We start from the raw sequence: 20620 nt of genomic DNA, 5'->3' as shown, positions 1-20620 counted from the left end.
ACCAATATATCCAGTGAAGAAACCAAATTCTGAGTACAGACTAGTACAAGACTTGAGAGCGATCAGTGGAATAACTAAAGATATTTCCTCAGTGGTAGCTAATCCTTACACATTGTTAACATCCGTGAAAGAGAAATAGAAATGGTTTACTGTAATTGATTTAAAAGATGCCTTTTTCTGCATACTCCTTGACAAAGAAAGTAGGAAACTGTTTGCCTTTGAGTGGGAAAATCCAGAAAATGGAAGGAAAACTCAGCTCACCTGGACACAGCTCCCACAAGGATACAAGAACAGTCCAACCCTATTTGGAAGCCAGCTGGTTAAAGAGCTGGAGATTTGGACCGAGAACGGGCAAGTTCCGAGGGAGCAATACCTGCTGTTACAGTATGTTGATGATATACTGATAGCTACAGAGGAAAAGACAACCTGCATAAAGGTAACAATTGAAATTTTAAATCAGCTGGGAATGAGAGGATATAAGGTGTCTAAAGAGAAGGCACAAATTGCCCCACAAACTGTGATTTACCTGAGATGTGAAATCTCACAAGGGCAACGTAAGCTCGGTACTGATCATATTCAAGCTATTTGTGCTATTCCAGAACCCCAGAACCTGCATGAGCTGCGAGTCTTCCTCGGGATGGCCGGATGGTGCTGCCTGTGGATCATGGACTATGGACTAATTGCAAAACCCCTGAATGAAGCCCACAAGACACAGCCATTTACCTGGGGCAAACCACAGAAGGAGACCTTCCTCAAACTGAAGGAGGCATTGACAACAGCTCCAGCATTAGGATTGCCTGACCTATCCAAAGATTTTCAGCTGTTTGTGCATGAAAGATCACACCTAGCACGGGGAGTGCTGACCCAAGGTTTGGGAAGCTGGAAAAGGCTGGTAAGCTACTTCTCCAAACAACTTGACCACGTGAGTGCTGGATGGCCTTCATGCCTGTGGGCAGTTGCAGCCACCGTGATGCTGACACAAGAAACTAGGAAACTCACAATGGGTAGACACATAGATGTCTATGTGCCACACATGGTGACCACTGTTTTAGAACAAAAGGGGAGCCATTGGCTATCTCCAAGCAAGATGATGAAATTCCAGGTAATCCTGACTGAGCAGGATGATGTCACACTAAAGACAACTGACCTCTTGAATCCAGCTTTGTTCCTAGGTACCACAACTGAAGAAGGCCCATTGGAACACGATTGTGTGGAAGTGATAGAACACACCTGTTCAGCTAGAGCTGAAAGATGTCCCACTGGAACAGGCAGACTGGGAGCTGTTTACAGATGGAAGCAGTTTTGTGGAGAACAGGACCAGATACCCTGGATATGCAGTAACAACAACAGGTGCAGTGGTGGAGGCAAAGTCTTGCCAGCAAACACATCTGCCCAACGAGCAGAACTGGCTGCTTTAACCAGGGCATTAGAGCTGAGTGAAGGGAAGAAAGTAAATATCTGGACTGATTCAAAATATGCTTTTGGAGTGGTGCATGTACATGGGGCACTGTGGAAAGAAAGAGGACTGCTGTCTTCTCAAGGCACACACATTAAACATCAAGATGCAGTCCTGCAATTAATAAAAGCAGTACAAAAGCCTGAACAAGTAGCAATCCTGCACTGCAAAGCTCACCTTTAAAAACTAATGTATCTCAATTCAATTTACCTCCAGAACCAAAATATTCAATAGAGGATGAGAAATTGAGACGCTCACTGAATGCACAGAATAATTCAGAAGGGTGGTAGGTGACTACACAGGGACAAGTAGTGGTACCCCCCTTGATAATGAGAGAAGTTCTACAAATTAAACAGAACGAATGTCATTGGGGTGCAGAGGCATTGGTGAAATTGTTCAAACTAAATTTAATTTCAGTACAGATGTTAACAATGGCAAAATCAGTAATGTCAAAATGTGAAATTTGCTTGAAGAACAATCCAGTGGCTAGACAACAGGCACAACTGGGGAAAATTGGCTTAAGAGTAGAACCAGGAGATTATTGGCAAGAAGATTTTGTAGAATTACCAAACACTCGAGGATATAAATATCTATTGGTAAGGGCTGACACATTTTCAGGATGGCCAAAAGCTTTTCCCTGTGGCACAAATCAAGCAAAGGAGACAGTCAAGTGGTTACTGCAAGAAATCATTCCAAGATTTGGGGTGCTTCTAGGAATATCATCAGATAAGGGCCGACATTTCATAGCTACAGTAGTGGGAGAGGTGAGTAGGTTGCTGGGAATAGCTTGGGATCTCCATACACCATGGAGACCCCAATCCAGTGGACAGGTAGAGAGGATGAATCAGACCTTGAAGAGGCAAATCAGCAAAATATGCCAAGAAGCTAAATTGCAGTGGCCACAAGCTTTACGAATAGCACTGCTGAGGATTTGGATAAAGCCTAGAAGCGGGATGTCAGTCAGTCCTTATGAGATATTGTATGGGAAACCATAGGAATCCCCTGAACCTAATCCAAATGTACATGTTACAGGGAAGCAAGAGGTGTAGAATTATGTTCTGTCTCTTGGAAAAGCTCTAGCTCGACTTTGGAGCACCCTTGTGTGGAATAGGCCACTGACTCTTGAGAATCCAGTTCATGACATCCACCCGGGAGATGAAGTGTACGGTAAAAGCTGGAAGGAAGAAGCATTAAAAGAAAGGTGGAATGGACCCTGTCAGGTACTGTTAACTACCTTGACAGCAGTCAAAGGAGCTGGACTGGATCCCTGCATACATTACACCAGAGTGAAGAAGGTTTCCCCTGCACTGTGGACTGCACAAACTGTAGGGCCAACAGAGCTGCAGATAAAGCGGGTTTGATTGTTTCAAATGTCTAGGTTGCCAGTGACTGTAATGGTGATTATTTTATGGCCTTTAGTGCCATCAGTTGGAATCAATGTTACCTTGAGATGTGAAATGCAAAAGGATCAGCTGACAACTCTTCATTTTAGAATGAAGAGGGATGTGGGGGTGCAGCCAGAAACACAAGTGACAAAAGTCTCTAATACTATCCAAGCAGAAAATGTGATGATTGGATTAATTAAAGATTTTGCCAACATGCAAAACACCAGCAAAATAACTGCCTGTCTGCCAATACCAAAGGCAGCAGGAGACCCAATAAGCTGGGGAATTATAACATCAAAATTACCTGAAATACAAAAGAATAAAAGTGAAAATGTGAGCTGTGTATTGCAAATAGATTACGAGTACCAAAAGAAGACAGTGTTTGGAAATGCTGTGAAGCCAAAGTATTCATCTCTATGGGATTGTCATGAAAATGGAGGAAAGGATGAACCAAAACTAGGCTGGTATGGGAGATTAGGGAATTATGGATCATGTTATGAAAAGACAGCAAAGGTTATTAAAGAAAAGATTCCAGTGTCAAAATGGAAGTATGAAAGACAGGACAGAAAAGATTGGGCTGAAGCTTGGGACAGTGCATGGTCAGTGAGCGTGCTTCAGAAATTCCAATAGATGGCAGATACCCCTTGGTGCATTAAGTGGGAAGGCTCTGAAAATGAAACAGATCCAGAAGTATGGAACACTGCAAGCAGTAGTAGAATGGAAGCAGACAAATTGAATTGGTGGGTATGTAATAAAACTTAGGACTTTTTGGAGTCTGAGATACAGAGTGTGTGTACTTGTTTCTAATACTTAGTTCTAGGATTCAAAGAAACACTGAATTTCATATGACATGAAATTCATGAGCATGTTTTCATGGTGATACATGAAAACAAATGATAAAGCTAGATAGGAAAAATGTGTGTATATTAGAAAGTTTCTTGAATCACTGGGTGAAAAAGTAGTTGAGAAAACAGGAGACAAGATGGAGGATTTAGGGTGTTGTCTCTTGTCCTCCTTCTTTCTTCTTCATATTCTTCTCCAAGGGGCTTTTGGGTAGTAGTAAGGGATTGGGTAAAAACTGCCACAGGGCAGCACACAGGTGTTGGGTCATTGGGTCACTAAGAAAAATATTTGAGTTGGCATCTGTTAATTGGGTAAATGAACATATAAAAGATCTTGAAGAGGATCTTTGTTAGCCATTTTACCCTTTTCTATCATAGTGCACATAGCTCCTTGTACCTTCTAATGCTCATAAGAAAATAAACAACTGAGACCGAACAAGAGAAAACTGCCTCCCTCTCGTCAATCTTCAGTTCAAAGGGAAAAAGAACCTAATCCAAAAGTCCCTAACGAGACAGATAAGAAGCAGCTCTCAGTGAGAGACAACAGAAACAATGGGATGGATTCCACTAAAAGATCAAAGAGGCACTGAAAGAACACCATGAATTCCATAAAAGTAAAGAATTAAGAAGGGATTATGCATTGGGGGTGGGGGGGGAAGGTATCGCAGGTATCAGGTGTTCCGGGCAGTCTGTACCTGTCAAGTACCTCAGCCTGTGGGGAAAGAGAGAAGGGACAAGCGGCCGGGAATTAGGATAAAAAGGAGGCTGCACCCTCCAAAAATTTGAGAGACCCCAGGGGAATGCCCCATGGCCTCTCCCTTTATTCGAATAAAGAAAAAGAAGTCTCCTCTGTCTCCTTTTTGGACATAAACCTCTGGCGTTTGTGGATTAATTTTCCTGACAATTGTTTCTAAAAATAACTTGAATAACAGTTCCAATTTAGTTAGCAAAAATCAATTCCATTTATTGCAGTAACAATCTTTGTCAATTAGTGGAATTCCTATGTCATTTATCATTTCCCCCATGCATTTTTCACCTCCTCTTCCCTGGCCTTATCTCCCCTCAGGCCCCGCTCGTCCTCGCCGAGTCCGGCCCGCGCCGGGGCCGCGCCGGGCGCGCGCGGGGCCGAACGCAGCGCCCCCCTCAGGCCGTTGCGCCGCGGCCGTTGCGGCGACAGTCGGAGACAGATCGGGGCCATGGAGGAGCTGCCGCTGCCCGCCGGAATCAATGCCAGCACCTTCCCCGCCAAGCTGTGGGGCCTGGTGAACAGCCCCCGCGTCCGCTCCGTGCGCTGGGACAGCCAGGCCCAGGGCTTGCTCATCGACCGCTTCCTCTTCGAGCGGGAGCTGCTCAGCCCGGGCGGCGCCCACGGAGGGGGCGGCCAGGGGGCGGGGGCGGCCCCGGACTCCTTCAAAGCCACGCACTTTGGCAGTTTCGTGCGCCAGCTCAACTTGTACGGCTTCCAAAAGGTGCCGTCATGGCTTGGCTCAGCTGTGCCGGGCGATGCCGGGGCTTTGCTCCACTTTATGAACCCAAACTTCCGCCGCGATCGCCCCGAGCTCCTTCTCCACATCAAGCGCCGGACCAGGGCCAACAGGCAGAGACTGGCCGCGGGGCTGGAGGTGCGTAGCCGCCAGCCCAGCCGCCTCCAGCGGCCCTCCACGGACCGGTCGCTGCCTGCCTTCCCCACCGGGCAGCCGCCCAGAGCCGGTGAGACGGGGTGGGAGCTGCGGGCGCGGAGGGAGGCGAGGGCTTTGTCCGTGGGCGCTGCCCGGCCGGGCAGGAGCGGCCCCTGCCCGTGCTGGGCAAGGCTGCTGTGCCGGCAGGGCCCGGGAGCTGTGCCGGGCTGCCGGGGGCTGTGGGACAGTCCCGCCGTGCCTGCGCTCGCCACACGCTGGCCCGCTCGGCCGGCAGCCGGCCCGGCCCTGCACCGTGGCTGGCGCTGCTCGTTGGGCGGCCCTGGGACGCTCGGGGCGGTCTCCGGGAGTGCGGGTGAGCCGAGGGCTTGGGCGTATTGGTCGAGACCCAGGGGCTGCTCATCGACCGCTCCCTCTTCGAGCGGGAGCTGCTCAGCCTGGGCGGCGACCAGGGGCCAGCCCCACACACTTTCAGAGCCACGCAGCTCTGAAGTTCTGCAGCTTCCTGTGCCACTTCGGCCGCTGCGGCTTCCACCAAGTGCCGGCCCGGGCTGTGGCGGCTGTGCCGGGCGATGCTGGGGGCTGGCTGCACTATAGAAACAGCAGATTTCACCGCGACCGCCCCGAGCTCCTGGGCCCGGGAGCTGTGCCGGGCTGCATTTGGGTTTCTGGCAGCTGCCTCCTGCCAAGGGTTGAAGGGATAGGGGAGAGCTCAGTAGACAGGGAGCTGGTTGTTGCAAAGGGAATAAAATCCCATAGAGCCGTGTGTGTAGAGTTGTTTATTTCAGTGCTGGAGGTGAGGAGGATTTCTCCTCCTAATTCATCCACCTTTGTCAATTGCTGTGCTATATTTAGTTACTGTTGCTTGGTGTTACTATGTCATTATAACATATGGAACTAATAGACACAGTATATTATACACTCTGGAATTAATTTACATAGTATAATCTCTTGGCTATAGATAGTTCTTTTTCACTGTGCTTGCGTCTCCCCAATTTGGGGGCCATTGGGGGTCTTTGATGAAGGCTTCCAAAGTCGTCTTTGCCTCTGAACTTTTCAACTTTGTCTTCAGAGCATGCACAGCTACGGTGTTCCTTGGTCTGTCTGGTCCTAAGCGATCTAATTTCTTGCGGCTAATTGGCTTGATGTTTGTTAATTTTTCATTAGTACTATACTTCCCTATCTCTGAAACTGACCACCTGGTGAGATTTTCATTTTTTTTTCCTGGGTCTCCAGCTCTGAGCAACCAGTTAACCATATACTAGGCACTAGAAAGCATAGAAAGGCATCTATATCAGGTTAAATAGATCCATGAAGTTATGATTCAGGTTCCATTGATATCTGTTGATACGGATATATTAGGTTATATTGATATCTTATAGCTCAACCTATAGAAGCAGCTTGTAAGTTTGACTGAAGTTCTATAGGCATCAAACCCCCCAAGACATGTGGTGATATTTTTCTTTCTCAGCCTGTTTTGGGAGGAGGTGAGCTTTTGTCTTCCCTGACAAAAGCACAGTTGCTGCCAAGGGAAACACACCTGAGGACCAGTAGTGACCTAGCCTTCCCTTTGCTTCCTTTCTTCTTCCCTCCCTGCTGCACAGCTCCCTTGCACCAGAAGCGCGATGCTGCCTCACCTGAGGATTCAGAGCTGCCTCCAGGCCCTTCCAAGAGAAGTGCAGGTGCTCAGGAGAGTGAGGCTTCCCCAGCAGCTGCCAAGAAAGTCTGTGCCACCTCTGGACTTGTTGGGGCTTCACCAGTGGAACCATCAAGAGAGCTCATCCAGAGATTTAATCTCCGCAAGCTCACGGTTCCACTGGTTCGCCTGGACCTGAAACGCCATCCTGAGCTCATGGTTCACCTCACTCCAATCCACCCTGAAGCTGCTTGCAGGGCCCTTGGACACAGCAACAGCTGCTCATCTTCTCAGCAGCACAGCCCAGCCTGCGAGCCATCAGGTAGGGAAAGAGTTTCTACCCTTCCTTTTCCAATAGGTCCTGGCAACTGAGCCTTTCAAGTGTTTTCCCTGAGTCCTCTGTCATGGCTAGATCTCAAGTGAGAATCACGTAGAAAACAGTGTTAAGTGTACTAGGAAGTGGGACTGTGAATGCCAAAGTATTCTCTGCTCTTCCTGTCCTTCCTGCAGATGTGGAGGTTGTTCTGGGCATTTTCCAGACAGCCTGTCTGCTGAGGTGCAAGGGCTGGGTGAAAAATATTGCCTGACAGACAAGTGGTCAGTGTTAGGTGAACTCCCCTGTTTCTTGGAATGAAGTCCAAGTAGGGCGGTGATAGGATATTGCAGATGTTTCAGACTGACTGGCCTGAAAATCGGGCTGTGCCATTGAAATGAACTCTGTGTGCCTCAGAACAGCTGCAGCTGCAGAACATGGCCTCACCTAAAAGGTTGCTTTTAGAATAAACTCACAGTTAAATTTCTCAGTGTGTGCCTGAAGATCCGGGCTCTGCTTGGGTGAATGCACGTTCTGTGGCCTTCTGTGTTGAGAAACTCAAGCAGCCAAATCTAAAAGCTGCTGGGGAGATAGGGAAGGCTGTGATTCTAAAGTTTTTGTGTGCCTTTGGAGCAGAAGGGAGAAGAGCTGGCAGCTGAGTTCCTGGCAGTTACCTCCTGTCGAGGAATGGCAGCGGGACACTTTTCTCAGACAGATGAATAAGTACGGGAGAGCTCAGTAGACAAGGAATTGGTTGTTGCAAAGGTTCAGAACATGAGAAGGGAATTTTCTCCTTCTCCCCCCACTTGGGAGGATGGGAGCTTCTGTCTCCCTTGGGAGAAGTACAGTTGCTGCCAAGGGAAACACACCTGAGGACCAGTAGTGACCCAGCCTTCCCTTTGCTTCCTTTCTTCTTCCCTCCCTGCTGCACAGCTCCTTCATGCCAGAAGCGCAGTGCTGCCTCCCCTGAGGATTCAGAGCTACCTGCAGGCCCTTCCAGGACAAGTCCAGATCCTCAAGGGCGTGAAGCTTCCCCAGCACGTGCCAAGAAAGTGTTTGCTACATCTGCACTTGGGGTTTCATCAGGCAAGCCAGGCACACACAAATTTCAATTCCAGCCACAGCTCATCACTCCAGCATTTCCTGCGCACCATCAAAGCACTTCTGCGGCCTCTCCAAAGAGCAGCAGCTGCACTTCTCCAGAGCAGCACTTGCCAGCCAACATCCCATCAGGTACGCAATGTGTTTCTCCCCTGGCTTTTCAAAAAGAGCACAAAAAGTGACTGAAGTATTTTGCTGCGGTGCTCTGTCATGTGTACATTTGATTGTCAGAATCAGTTGTCAAGGGTACTAGGAAGCAGGATCATGAATATCAAAAGAATCTCTGTCTGCTTTTCCCGTCCTTGCTGCGGATTTGGAGGATGTTCTGGCCATTTTCCAGGCAGCCTCTGTGTAGAGGTCAAAGGGCAAGGCAAAGAACATTTCTCCACAACTGGTCGGTGTCAGGTGAACTCCCATTTTTCTTTGGATGAAGCCAAACTAGGACTCTGATAGAATATTGCAGAGTTTACAGATTGTCTTTTGTTGAGATGAAATACAAGGGATGGGACCATCGTTCTTGAGATGATTTATTGCTTAAGTAGCCCAATAAGATATCAGTCCCGAGGTGTGAGATTTACAGGCAACAAATCAACCACAGCTCGAGGAAGTTACGAGTTCCTTCTCCGCATGGCAATATATAACTTTTTAGTCCAGTAGACAGTTGACACAAAGTTTGTTTTCACTTATTAAGCTCTTATCACCTTTACTTGATTTTGCCACACTGCGTCTGTCTTTTAACCAACAAGCTAACAGGTCACGTATTCACACACACTTCTGTTATAGTTCCTAGAGCTCTAACTTAATTTATAAATCACACTATTACACTTGATACCTCCAACTGTTTTACTTAATATAATTTCTTACTTACTCTAGGCATATTCTTACTTGCAACTGTAAGAACATAGGTTTAGAATTACTCTACCTAATGTCTGTGTACTTTCATCACTCTATCAATCCAGGCTTTTTCTAAGGCTGCAGATTTTCCATTTCCAACAGTCTCTCCCACAAATAATGCTATGAAATTTCAGTGCACGCTGGGAGTCCCCAGAGCAGTTGCAGCTGCAGACCATGGCTTCACCTCCATGGTTGCTCCTTAGAATAAACTCGCAGTTTAAGTTTAGCATGTGTGTCTGCACCTCTGGCCTCTTCCTGGGTGAATGCACTTTCTGTGGTCTCTTGTGATGAGAAACTCAAGCAGCCAAATGCCAAAGCTGCTGGGAAGATGCAAAAGGCTGTGATTAAAGGTGATTATGTCTGTGTACATGTCTATATCAGTTTCACAAGCCATACTTTAATCTATGTACACGTCGATTAGGATAATACTTTTGAAGGGGAAGAGCTCACTCTTCCAATTCCCTGGGAAGTTTTTAATACCTTTCTGGAGTTGAGGTTGCTGTGCGCTTCCTGTGATGTTTGATCCAAGGCAGCAATAAAGCTCTGCGTCCCAAAGCCTCATTTTGGAGCCTCACCGATGTTTTTGGATTCTTGCAGCCGCCCCGGGCACTTCAGTCCCCAGTGCTCCAGCTGGCAGTGCTGGTTATGCAGCATGGAGAGCCCCAAGCTGGGTATGGAGTACTCCTGGGGAAGAGGAATTGCCACCACTGGATCTGGACCTTGTTCTGGAGACACTGGAGGAGATGCTTTCACCATCTGTGCCTGAAAGGTCTCCCTCTGCTCAGGTAATTCCATTGGACAGGGATGAGAGGGGCTGGACTGAGAGCTTCTGAATGTTGTTGCATGGTGAGAAGCAAAGGCTTCTTGAATTCAGCTGTGAATGGACACAGAAGGATTTGCTTGGTCAAGCAAGATTTGCTAAGGAAGAGGGAATGAAAAGGGGGGATAGCCCTTAAGTGAGGATGAGAGGTGTTTGCCAGGGTTGGATGCTCCTTTTTCTGGGAAGAATCCCTGGTGCAGGGGCATTTGTGGGGAGGAAGTGGAAGCTTGGTGGGTTCTAACAGGCTTTGTTTGATGGGAAAGAAGAGAAGAGCGTTTGGAGAATTGCCACTGAAGGCAGAGTGGGACAGGCATGCGAGAGGTGGCAGCAGCAGATGTGGGCTCTGCCTCTCTTGGGCTGGAAGGCCAAGGCAAAGCAAGGGCTGGGCTGCAGCTGCTCCTGCAGCTGCTGCTGCTGCTGTTTGAGCCCTGCTGTGCGTGTAGGCATTCCCAGAGCTGTGTGTGGGCATGGGCTGGAGCTGCAGCTGTCTTGCCCTCTCAGGAACCTGGTGCCTGCAGTCCAGTTTCCAGCTGGGAAATCCTCAGCTGGGCAAACTGGCCAGTCTTGCTCTCCATGTTGCAGAGCTCAGTCACCTTGTGGAAAGAAGAGATGTGTGTTGCCAGACAGTCCCTGCAAAGCTGCAGCCTGCAGGAGACTGTTGTGCTTAGGGCTGTGGTGGGAAGAGCACATCCCTGTGCCAGGAGCTAGCAGGACTCCATCCTTAGCGCCCACTCCATGGCTTGAGTGTCATCCCCACGCTCAACAGCCTTGTCAGCCTTGACAGCTCTTGAAGCGTGTTGGAGAAGTCAGTGTTTTGGACTGTTGGAGGCCTCTGGGGCCCAGAGCTCCTTGTTAGGAAGAAGGGATGAAGTGTGTGAGCCGTGGAGTCTTCAGGGGGCAGATGTCTTGGTTTTGAGGCCCCATGACTTGTGTGATTGGTGAGAAGGACAAGGTTGGTGCTGGACATGAAATGGTTAAGGACTCCTTGAAGCCCAGGGGCTCCTCCTGTGTTGAAGAGCAGTTCAATCAGGGCCCATTAGTCCTTGTGGTTGACAGATTCCCTCTTGGACTTTGGAATCCCTTTTTTCTTAAGTCTTGTCTCTTCCCAGACTGGCCTGGAGTGTTCAGTTTCTGCATTGGCACAGGCCTTTTTGCATCTTCTTCTACAACTTTGCCAAAGAATTTCTCTTCTTTCATTTAATATGCAGAGCCATTGCATGGGTAGATTTATTCTTGAGGAAGGGCAGACTGGAGGTGGGGAGCAGGATTTTTTTGGAACTGCCCATATCTTATTGCCAAGCGCGATGAGCCTTTGTCTTCTGCAAACTCCCGCGTATATACCAGTTTTTAAAAGCAATTTGTTGGTGCACAGAAGGAAATCTGGCAGGCTCTGATTGTATCCCTGCAGAATCTATTGGTTGATCTTTGCGTTTCCTTCTTTGTGTTTTTCTTTTCAGGTCAATCCTAGTGTTGCCCGTGGCTCTTCAGGAGGGGAGGCTGTGAACAAGGCTGCAGCAGAGGGAGCTTTGCCTGCTGGCGGGAGCTGTGTGAACGTTTGCCAGGAGCCCGAGGAGCTTGGTAAGGAGTGAGCCCAGCCTGCTTTAGAGAGATGGGAGACAGCTGCTCTGAGCCTGCCTCTGACAGGAAGGGAGATGAGAAGTGTTGAGTTCTTGTCTCAAGCAGGGTTGGTGCTTCCTGGTGCCTTTAGTTCCAATCCTGCACTGGCACAAGCTCCCCGAGCCCTGCCCCTCCATGCTTTTCCAGAGGCTCTGACACCAAGTCCTCTGCTGTGGCAAGAGAGCCGGGAATAAAGCTGAGCTGGTGGCAGTTGTGTCACCAAGCTGCGTGTCCCAATTGGTTCACAGCTCACAGCAGCCTTCAGCTTCAGCCACTGCAGTGAGAACTGACGTCTCTGCGTCAGCCCAGAGAAAGAACAAGGCTGGGCTTCTTTGTGGGAGCTGGGACTGTCTGTGTTTCAAGCTCTTGTGGGTGCCATTTGCACTGGGAGTGTTGTGAATTGATTGGCGTACTTCAGAACTTCACAAGACTGGAAAACTGGAAAGGATCCCTGTTCCCTTTAAAGAGCAGGCTTCAAATTCTCAAGTGAGAGTGTGCCTTTCAGGCCATGTTTTACAGCCTTTGCTAGCAGGGCAGTTTACTTGCAAAGGGAAAGCTACACAAAGGCCAGCATTGACTGAGAGTTGCCTTTCCTTCCCAGATATCCATCTGATCTACCTTGCCCGAAGGGCTGCTCTGCGTGGGAAGAAGGACCAGAGGGAGAGCCTGTGACCGTTGGGCAGGTGGCATCCCTCTATTTATAGATATAGTTAGAGATTTTTTATCTTGACTTATTTATTTATTTTATCTTGATTTATTTATATAGTTACAAGTATAGATTGATAGAGTTGTATAGTTGTATTTATAGGTGTATCTATTTATATATCTGTATAGTTTGTATAGATAGTTATGGATGAGATAGAATTTTATTTCTATGTATACAGTTACATTTATAGATTTTCTAATTTGCATTGATATCTGTAGAGAGTAACATTTCTATGCGCACATAGTTAGATTTCTATATGTGCATAGTTCTTTAGTTAGAGCTATATAGATATATAGGTGCATAGATTGAGCTGTGTAGGCCTGCATTTTTGCCTCTTTCCCCCTTGGCTGCGTTTTTCATCTCTTGTTTTTCCCGCTGTGCCCCTTGTGTCCCCCTGTGCTGGGTCCGAGCTGGGGCCGGGCCAGGCGGAGCAGCAGTTGCAGCCCTGGCTGTCCCTGGAGCGGTGGGAGCTGCCGGTGGCCCCAGGCACTGTCCTGTGAGGAGCTGCTGAAGGACGGTGAGACTGAGGGGGCTGAGGAGGCGCTGATGCTGAAGGGACGATGGAAACCTTGAGGTGTTGGGGGCACTGAGGGCTGTGGGGGAGCAGAGGGCAATGGTGGCACTGAGGTGACAGAGGCACGGGCTGAGGGCTGTGCCGGCTCTGAGGGGACACAACGGCTCAGAAGGGACTGAGCGGGGTGAGAGGCCTGGGAGAGGCTGAAGAAACTGAAGAGGGGGCTGGGGGTTTGCCGAGAGGACGGCGGGGCTGAGGGGATGGAGGGGGCCAGGAGGGAGCACACAGAGCTCAGGGACTGCAGCTCTGCCAGGCCTTGCAACCAATTCCAGAGCCTCCACTTTTGCCACCACAGCTGTGCTGAAGAGCTTGAAGACATCCAGACACTGCCAGGAGGCAGCAGGGAGAAGCTGAAGGCCTGGAGCAAGAGCAGTGAGCAGGGATGTGCTGGGGCCACGCGAGAGCCTGGGTGAGGCCCCAGGGCTGGTGAGGCCGGGCAGGGCTGAGGGTGGCGTGGGCTTTGTCCGTGGGCGCTGCCCGGCCGGGCAGGAGCGGCCCCTGCCCGTGCTGGGGCTGCTCAGCGCTGCTGCCCCGGCCGGCACAGGGGCTGTCCTTGGGCAAGGCAGCTGTGCCGGCAGGGCCCGGGAGCTGTGCCGGGCTGCCGGGAGATGCGGGACAGTCCCGCCGCGCCTGCGCTCGCCACACGCTGGCCCGCTCGGCCTGCTTGTTCTTCCCAACCCTCCTGGGGAGGCTCGGAGATTTTCGCTTCCCTGCTGGAAGTGCAGCTGCTGCCAAGGGAAAGGTCCCAGGACTGACTCGCTGTTCCCTTTGCCTCCCAGATGTCCCATCTGCTGTCCCTGTCCAGGAGAGCTGCTCTGCGTGGGAGGAGAAGACTGAGGGAGAGGCTTTGAAGATCGGGCAGCTGATTTATTCTTATGTAGTTTTATGGACATTTAGATTGGGACACTGGCATTTGTATCTTTTTAAATAGTTTTGTTTTATAGATCTATATGTATATATATTGTATGAAATATGTATTATTTAATCTGTATTTCTGTCTGTAGATTGTTATATATGTATAGATAAAGGTATTCAGTTTTATATGGGCTGTAAGCTTGTAGTAATCTGTAATAAGTTGTTAAACACCTCATTAATCTTTGTCTATAGTGACTTGTAGAATTTACCAATAAGTTTTTGCTAACTTTAGTTGGTATTTGTATATTTTTACGAGGCATTGTTGTGCTAATATAATAAATGACTTTTTTTAAACTTTATTGAGATTTTGATAGTTGTGTATTGTCGGCGCAGGTGTAGCAATTTGTAATAAATGCCATTTTTCAACTGAAATTGATTCATGTGTATTTGTAGCTCAGCTGTGCGGCTGCAGCAATCTGCAAGCAATGACATTTATCAGCTGAGATGGGTGGTTTGTGATTTGTGCTCTCCAAAGCAATGGGCAGATGGAAATGCCATGACGCTGGAGGATTTTGGTGATGAAAATCTCCAGCCACGCCCAGCACATGCCCCACTTGCGCTCAGGCTGGGCAAGGAAAGCGCAGATTTGGGATGGCAGCAGAGCCACACGTTGGCTCAGAACTCGCTGCACAGGCCTGCTGAGAAAACTCTGGGACTCTGCTGCGCGTACAACTCCAAGCAGGAGGCAGCGGGGCAGGAGAAAGCATTCACAATGAAAAAAAAAAGAGAAATTGTGTCCAAACAGATGTGAGGATACTCTGGGAGTTTGATCAAATGCTCTAACTCACCACTGCCTCGGCTCATCCTCAGCAAAACGAGTTTGTTAAAAGCTGAACACCTTCCAGGAAAGAGAGATTGCACTTTCCCCTTCGCTTGCCTTGCTGTGTGAGTGAAAGATGTCCTTAGTGTTATAGATACCTTTTATATTGTTGGCTTTTCGCAAATATTAAAATGAATGTTATGTGTATAAGAATGAGAAATTTTGTTGTATTAATCTAGTTTTCTTTATTTCTATTATTGATGAAATTTAGAAATAGTGGTATAATACATATATGTTAGGTTATGGCATAGTATTAAAATAAAAACTGCCTTTGTTTGTATAACCCAAAAACTGAAAAAAAAAAAAAAAAACAGCTAGAGAACTCCTGCATTTGTAAACTATTTTATCCAGATGAAGACAGCAGTGACCAGAGCTCTGGGGGAAGAATTTATTGCATTCCTGGTATCAGAGAATGTAAATCTCAATGGCGCCAAGAAGATTGATTTATTGGGATGGGGGCAAGAGAAAACTAAACAGAAGAACACCAAAGATCCTAAGAAGAATGTATGAATATGTATGAGAAATTATGGATATGTAGTAGGGTTCTGTTTTTAAGGGACAATCCTTTGTTAGTAAGGTGTGCTCTCTTGGCTGAATGCAGAGACACCCGGCCGTATCTGTATACTTTACTTTATTTTTTTCTCCTAATTGTTTTTTTATTAAACTTTTAAATTCTATAAAAATTATGTGAACCTCGTTATTCACAATTGGGGGCTCTTTGTCCGGGATAAACACCTCACCTCTGAAGAGCACCGAGGGATCCTGAGTGGGAAAAAGCGCGCACCCTGCTGAGTTCAGCGGACCCCGCTCCGTTTCCCCTGGTGTGAGTCAGCAGTGGCTGCAGGTAAATACCCCGAGGACAAGAAGGAGAAGAAATAAAGCAAAGGAAAGGGAAAAGGCTCCCTAAACCGCGGTATTTGCTCCATAATTCTTGTGCACGAAGACCCAAAGAAGAAAACGGATTGTAAGTAATCTTTGGGGGAGCGGAAAGCGGGGGGTTGCAAAATATCCGCAGGGTCACTGGGACTGGGTCTCAGGGAAGGGGTGAGCCCCTCGGGAAAGGGAGCCGAGGGTTTTCCTGGCACAATCCACTGGGAAAACAGGATAAAAGCGGGGATCCCCAACACAGTGCTGGATTGAGGGGTACAGCCAAGAGCATCCGGGGTTAACAGTGCTGGATTGAGGGGTACAGCAAAGAAACCTAAAACATCCAAGGCCTTATAATACCCATGGGAAGATATCAATAACTTGAAAATAAAATGTATTTTATTGTTGTTTAGCTTTGAGTAAAAATGAGTGAGAGGGAGTAAAATAGATGTGAGTGAATGTGAGTAAGTAAATGTGTAATTGTTATTTTAAATAGTTGATTTTGGTTTGTTTGGAAGGAAGTGGACTGTATTAGGTTGTTAGTGTTGTGGTGAGGGATTAAGGACTGGTGTGAGGCTATCAGAGAGCTCTTTCTAAAGCCAGATGTGCAAGTAGAATGCAGAGTGGTGGTGGTGTTAGTCGCAGTTAAAGGGGAATGGGGGGGCACCCTGTAGTTATAGCTTTTGTTTTGTTAAGCCTCAAGACAATTTTTTGGTGAGATTGTGAGTAAGCATTTGTGATAGTGAGCTGTTTTGTTTTTTTTTTGTTTAAAGTTTAAAGTTTCAGGAAGAGCAGAGAAGAGACAAAGAAATAAAAAGAGCGGGTGGAAATGGAGGAAGGAAAATGTTGTTGAATCTATGCTTAATTTTATTTTTTTTGGGGGGGAAAGTTTATTGTGTTGTATGGTACTGTATAATATTGTATTGTTAAGAAAAAGGGTTTTCGGTGCCTGGGAAGAGGTGGGGAAGAAGGTAGTGTTTAGGTTGGTAGAAATAAATTAATTAAAAAAAAAAAAAAAAAAAAAAAAAAAAGGGCAGAAAACCAGTAAGTCAGGTTTGGGGAAAAACAAAGGCAAAAATAAATTGATAGAAGAAATACCCCAAGATAGCCCTTTGGGAGTTATGTTAGCTAATTGAAATATTACCCCAAGTACAAGGGAAAAGGATAGAGTAAAGATGATTAATTTTTGCATGATCGAATGGGCAAACAAGGAAGTAAGATCTGACCACGTTTGTTGGCCTGGATATGGTTCTTTTGAAACTTGGATTTGTCAGGCTTTAAACGTGTTTGTAAATTTAAAAGAACCGTTTAATGCAGAGGAGAAAGAATATGCAGCATGCTGGATGGGGGACACAAACTCTGAGAGAGCAAAAATTCTAGAAATATCAGAAATCTCAAAGATAAAACAAGAGGAAAAAAGGAAAGAGAAAAGCTGGGACCCTTTACAAGTGTTCCCCCCTCCTCTCCTGCTTGGCCCCCGCCTGCTGCAGATGTCCCGCTGGGGGTCCCGCCTGCCCCGGCTGCAGCCGCGTGGCTCGCGGCCGCCCCGCCGGCCCTGCCGGGGGTTCCATCTGCCCCAGCCCCGGCTGCTGTGCCCGCACTGGGCACCCCCGCTGTCCCACCCCCGGACACTTCTCCCGCAGCTGTCCCGGCCGTCCCAGCCCCGGTTCCTTTGCCCGCACTGGGCACCCCCGCTGTCCCATCCCCGGACACTTCTCCCGCAGCTGTCCCGGCCGTCCCGGCCCCGGTGGCTGTGTCCGTGCCGGCTGCGCTGGGCACCGCTGCTCCTGCCCCAGCAGACACCTGCAGACTGTCCACGCCCCGCTTTGGTTTCTGCCGAGAGACTCCGCTCTCTCGGTGGTTCCGGTACCAGTTCCTGCCTACGGCCCCCCTTGGAGGACTCAGCGGCGGGACGGATCCCTGCCTTCACCATCCCATCAACCTCTGCCATGAACGCAGCGCTCCTAAAGAATTTCTCCCTTAACGGAGAGGTACCGTACCAAAATACAGGAAACTTAGTTCAAAAGCGGGTTTCCCCTGACTCCTCCCCAAAACAATACAGAAAGGCTACTAGTTTATTCCCATTATGAGAAGTCCCAATGGGAGGGGGAAATACAGGATTTGTAAATGCCCCTTTGACTTCCTCAGAAGTCAGAGATTTTAAAAAGGAGCTAAAAGGACTACTAGAAGATCCTATAAGTACAGCAGAGCAACTGGACCAATTTTTAGGTCCCAACATATTTACTTGGGAAGAAATGGAATCAATAATGAAAATTTTATTTTCCCGAGAGGAGAGACAGATGATTAGGGTCGCTGGAATGAAAATATGGGAAAAGGAAAACCAGCAAGGACCACCAGGGGACCAGAAAATGCCAATGGTAGCTCCCAATTGGAATCAAAATGATGAGGCAGGACGAAGAAATATGAATGATTAACGTAATCTGATAATCAAAGGAATAAAAGAGGCAGCACCTCGAGGGCAAAATGCAAAAAAAGCATTTGAAGGACAACAAGGAAAGGAGGAGACCCCAACTGAATGGTTAGAAAGACTTCGGAGGGATATGAAACAATATTCTGGGATAGATCCTGAGACAATAGCAGGGCAAACCCTTTTAAGAGTTAATTTTGTCACCCATGCCTGGCCAGACATTAGGAAAAAACTGGGAAAAATAGAAAACTGGCATGACAAACCTTTAAATGATTTATTAAAAGAAGCTCAAAAAGTTTATGTAAGACGAGATGAAGAAAAAGCTAAAGAAGAAGCAAAAATCCTGGTAGCAGCTATGCGAGAAAGCAGTTTCCAGAGAAATTTGAAGCCTCTAAATACTACCCCTAGGCATCCAGGGTTTAGGGGCAGGGAAAAGGAAAAACACAAAACCTCAGCACAAATAGAATCCCAAGAGCGCTTTAAGAACACCTGTTATCACTGTGGGGTGAAAGGGCACTACAGGAGAGAACGTCCTCACCTATTGAAGGACCAGAAAATTTTCCAAGAAATAGGCCCAGAAGAAGAATAGGGGAGTCATAGGCTCTATTTTCTTGGGGACAAATACCATCTGGAGCCTGTGATAACCTTAAAAGTAGGTCCCCAGGAGGAAGAATTGGAGCTTGTTGTTGACACGGGGGCAGAGAAGACCTGTCTGTTGCGGATTCCAACAGGTTGTGATGTAAGTAAAGAAACTGTAAAAGTAACAGGGGCAAAAGGAGAATGTTTCACAGTTCCAGTCATCAAAGACGTGGTGATTGAGGGAGAAACTAAAATTTGGATGGGGAATGTTTTATTAGTCCCTGGAGCAGGTAGCAACTTACTGGGGAGGGATTTACAAGTGAAGCTAGGAATAGGAGTTATACCTGAAGAAGGGAAAATGACTGCCAAAGTTCTAAAATTGAACCTAGAGGATGAAGATAAAATAAACAAGGAAGTTTGGGCTGGGGAGGGAAATAGGGGAGGACTGGATATTGACCCCATAAGGGTCACGATTGAGAGAGAAGAATGCCCCATACGTGTGCGTCAGTATCCCATATCCTTAGAAGGAAGAGAAGGTTTAAAACCAGTGATAGAAGGACTAATAAAAGATGGGACATTAGAACCCTGTATATCCCCTCATAATACCCCTATTCTCCCCATAAAGAAACCTGATGGGAAGTACAAGACTTACGGGAAGTTAACAAAAGAACTCGGACCCGTTACCCAGTAGTTCCAAATCCTTACACTCTCCTAAGCAAAGTTCCACCCCAGCACCAGAGGTTCAGTGTGGTAGATCTTAAAGATGCTTTTTGGGCTTGTCCATTAGCTGAGGAAAGCCGAAATATCTTTGCTTTTGAATGGGAGGATCCCACTACAGGGAGAAAGCAACAACTGAGATGGACAAAATTACCACAGGGGTTTACTGAATCTCCAAACCTATTTGGGCAAGCTTTAGAAACAGTATTACAAACTTTCCCCACTCCTCCAGGAATACAAATTATCCAATATGTTGATGATCTTTTGTTATCAGGGGAAGCTGAAGGTGAAGTTAAAGAGGCTACTATAAAACTTCTGAATTTCCTTGGGGAAAAAGGACTAAGAATATCAAAAGGTAAATTGTAATTTGTAGAATCAGAAGTAAAATACCTCGGACATTTAATAAGCAAGGGTAGCCGAAAGCTAAACCCTGAGAGGATTGCAGGAGTTCTATCTCTCCCCACCACCCCCTTCAAAAAGGGAGATTAGGAAATTGCTTGGATTATTGGGGTATTGTAGATTATGGATCGAAGGCTATACACAAGCAGTAAAATTTTGATATGGGAAATTGGTAGAAGGTGAAGAAGTAAAGTGGACCCACGAAGATGATAGCAAATTAGAAGAATTAAAGTTAAAACTAGCCTCAGTATCAGCTTTAAGCTTGCCATCATTAGAAAAACCCTTTTATCTGTACGTCAATGTGGAAAGTGGAGTAGCTCATGGAGTTTTAGCCCAGGAGTGGGGGGGAGTAAAAAAACCAGTAGCATATTTGTCAAAAATGCTGGACCCAGTGAGTCATGGCTGGCCAGTATGTATTCAATCTGTAGCAGCTACTGCAATCCCAGTAGAAGAGAGCCGTAAACTTACTTTTGGAAGCAAACTAATTGTGTACACACCTCATGCAGTCCGAAATGTGCTAAACCAGAAAGCTGAGAAATGGTTATCAGATTCTAGAATGTTAAAATATGAAGCAATCCTAATAGACAGTGATGATTTGACACTAGAAGTAAGTAAAAGTTTAAACCCAGCTCAATTTTTGTATGGAGAACCAAAAAGTGACTTAGCTCATAATTGTTTGGAAATTATCCAATATCAGCCTAAGGTTCGGGAAGATCTTGAAGAACAAGCTCTCTCAGAAGGGGAAATAATATATGTAGATGGCTCTTCCAGGTGTTTACATGGGAAAAGGATGTCAGGTTATGCAGCAGTTGATGGGAGAAACATGCAAACTGTTGAGAAAGGAAAATTACCCTCAAATTGGTCAGCTCAAACTTGTGAATTATATGCTCTAAAAAGAGCATTAGAACATTTAG

At 47.1% G+C, this 20620-nt stretch overlaps 1 long non-coding RNA gene across 1 annotated transcript; it reads left to right on the top strand.

Moving 5' to 3' along the window:
* Window positions 1-12767: 12767 nt before the first annotated feature.
* LOC131590242 (uncharacterized) lies at window positions 12768-14052 on the top strand. The gene is made up of 3 exons (XR_009280043.1): window positions 12768-12924; window positions 13277-13390; window positions 13761-14052. It is a non-coding gene; the product is annotated as an uncharacterized LOC131590242 (long non-coding RNA).
* The last annotated feature ends 6568 nt before the right edge of the window (window positions 14053-20620 follow it).

The sequence above is a fragment of the Poecile atricapillus genome, chromosome 32, assembly GCF_030490865.1.
Source record: "Poecile atricapillus isolate bPoeAtr1 chromosome 32, bPoeAtr1.hap1, whole genome shotgun sequence".
In the NCBI taxonomy this organism is placed as follows: Eukaryota; Metazoa; Chordata; class Aves; order Passeriformes; family Paridae; genus Poecile; species Poecile atricapillus.
This window is presented reverse-complemented; position numbering and strand designations above follow the sequence as displayed.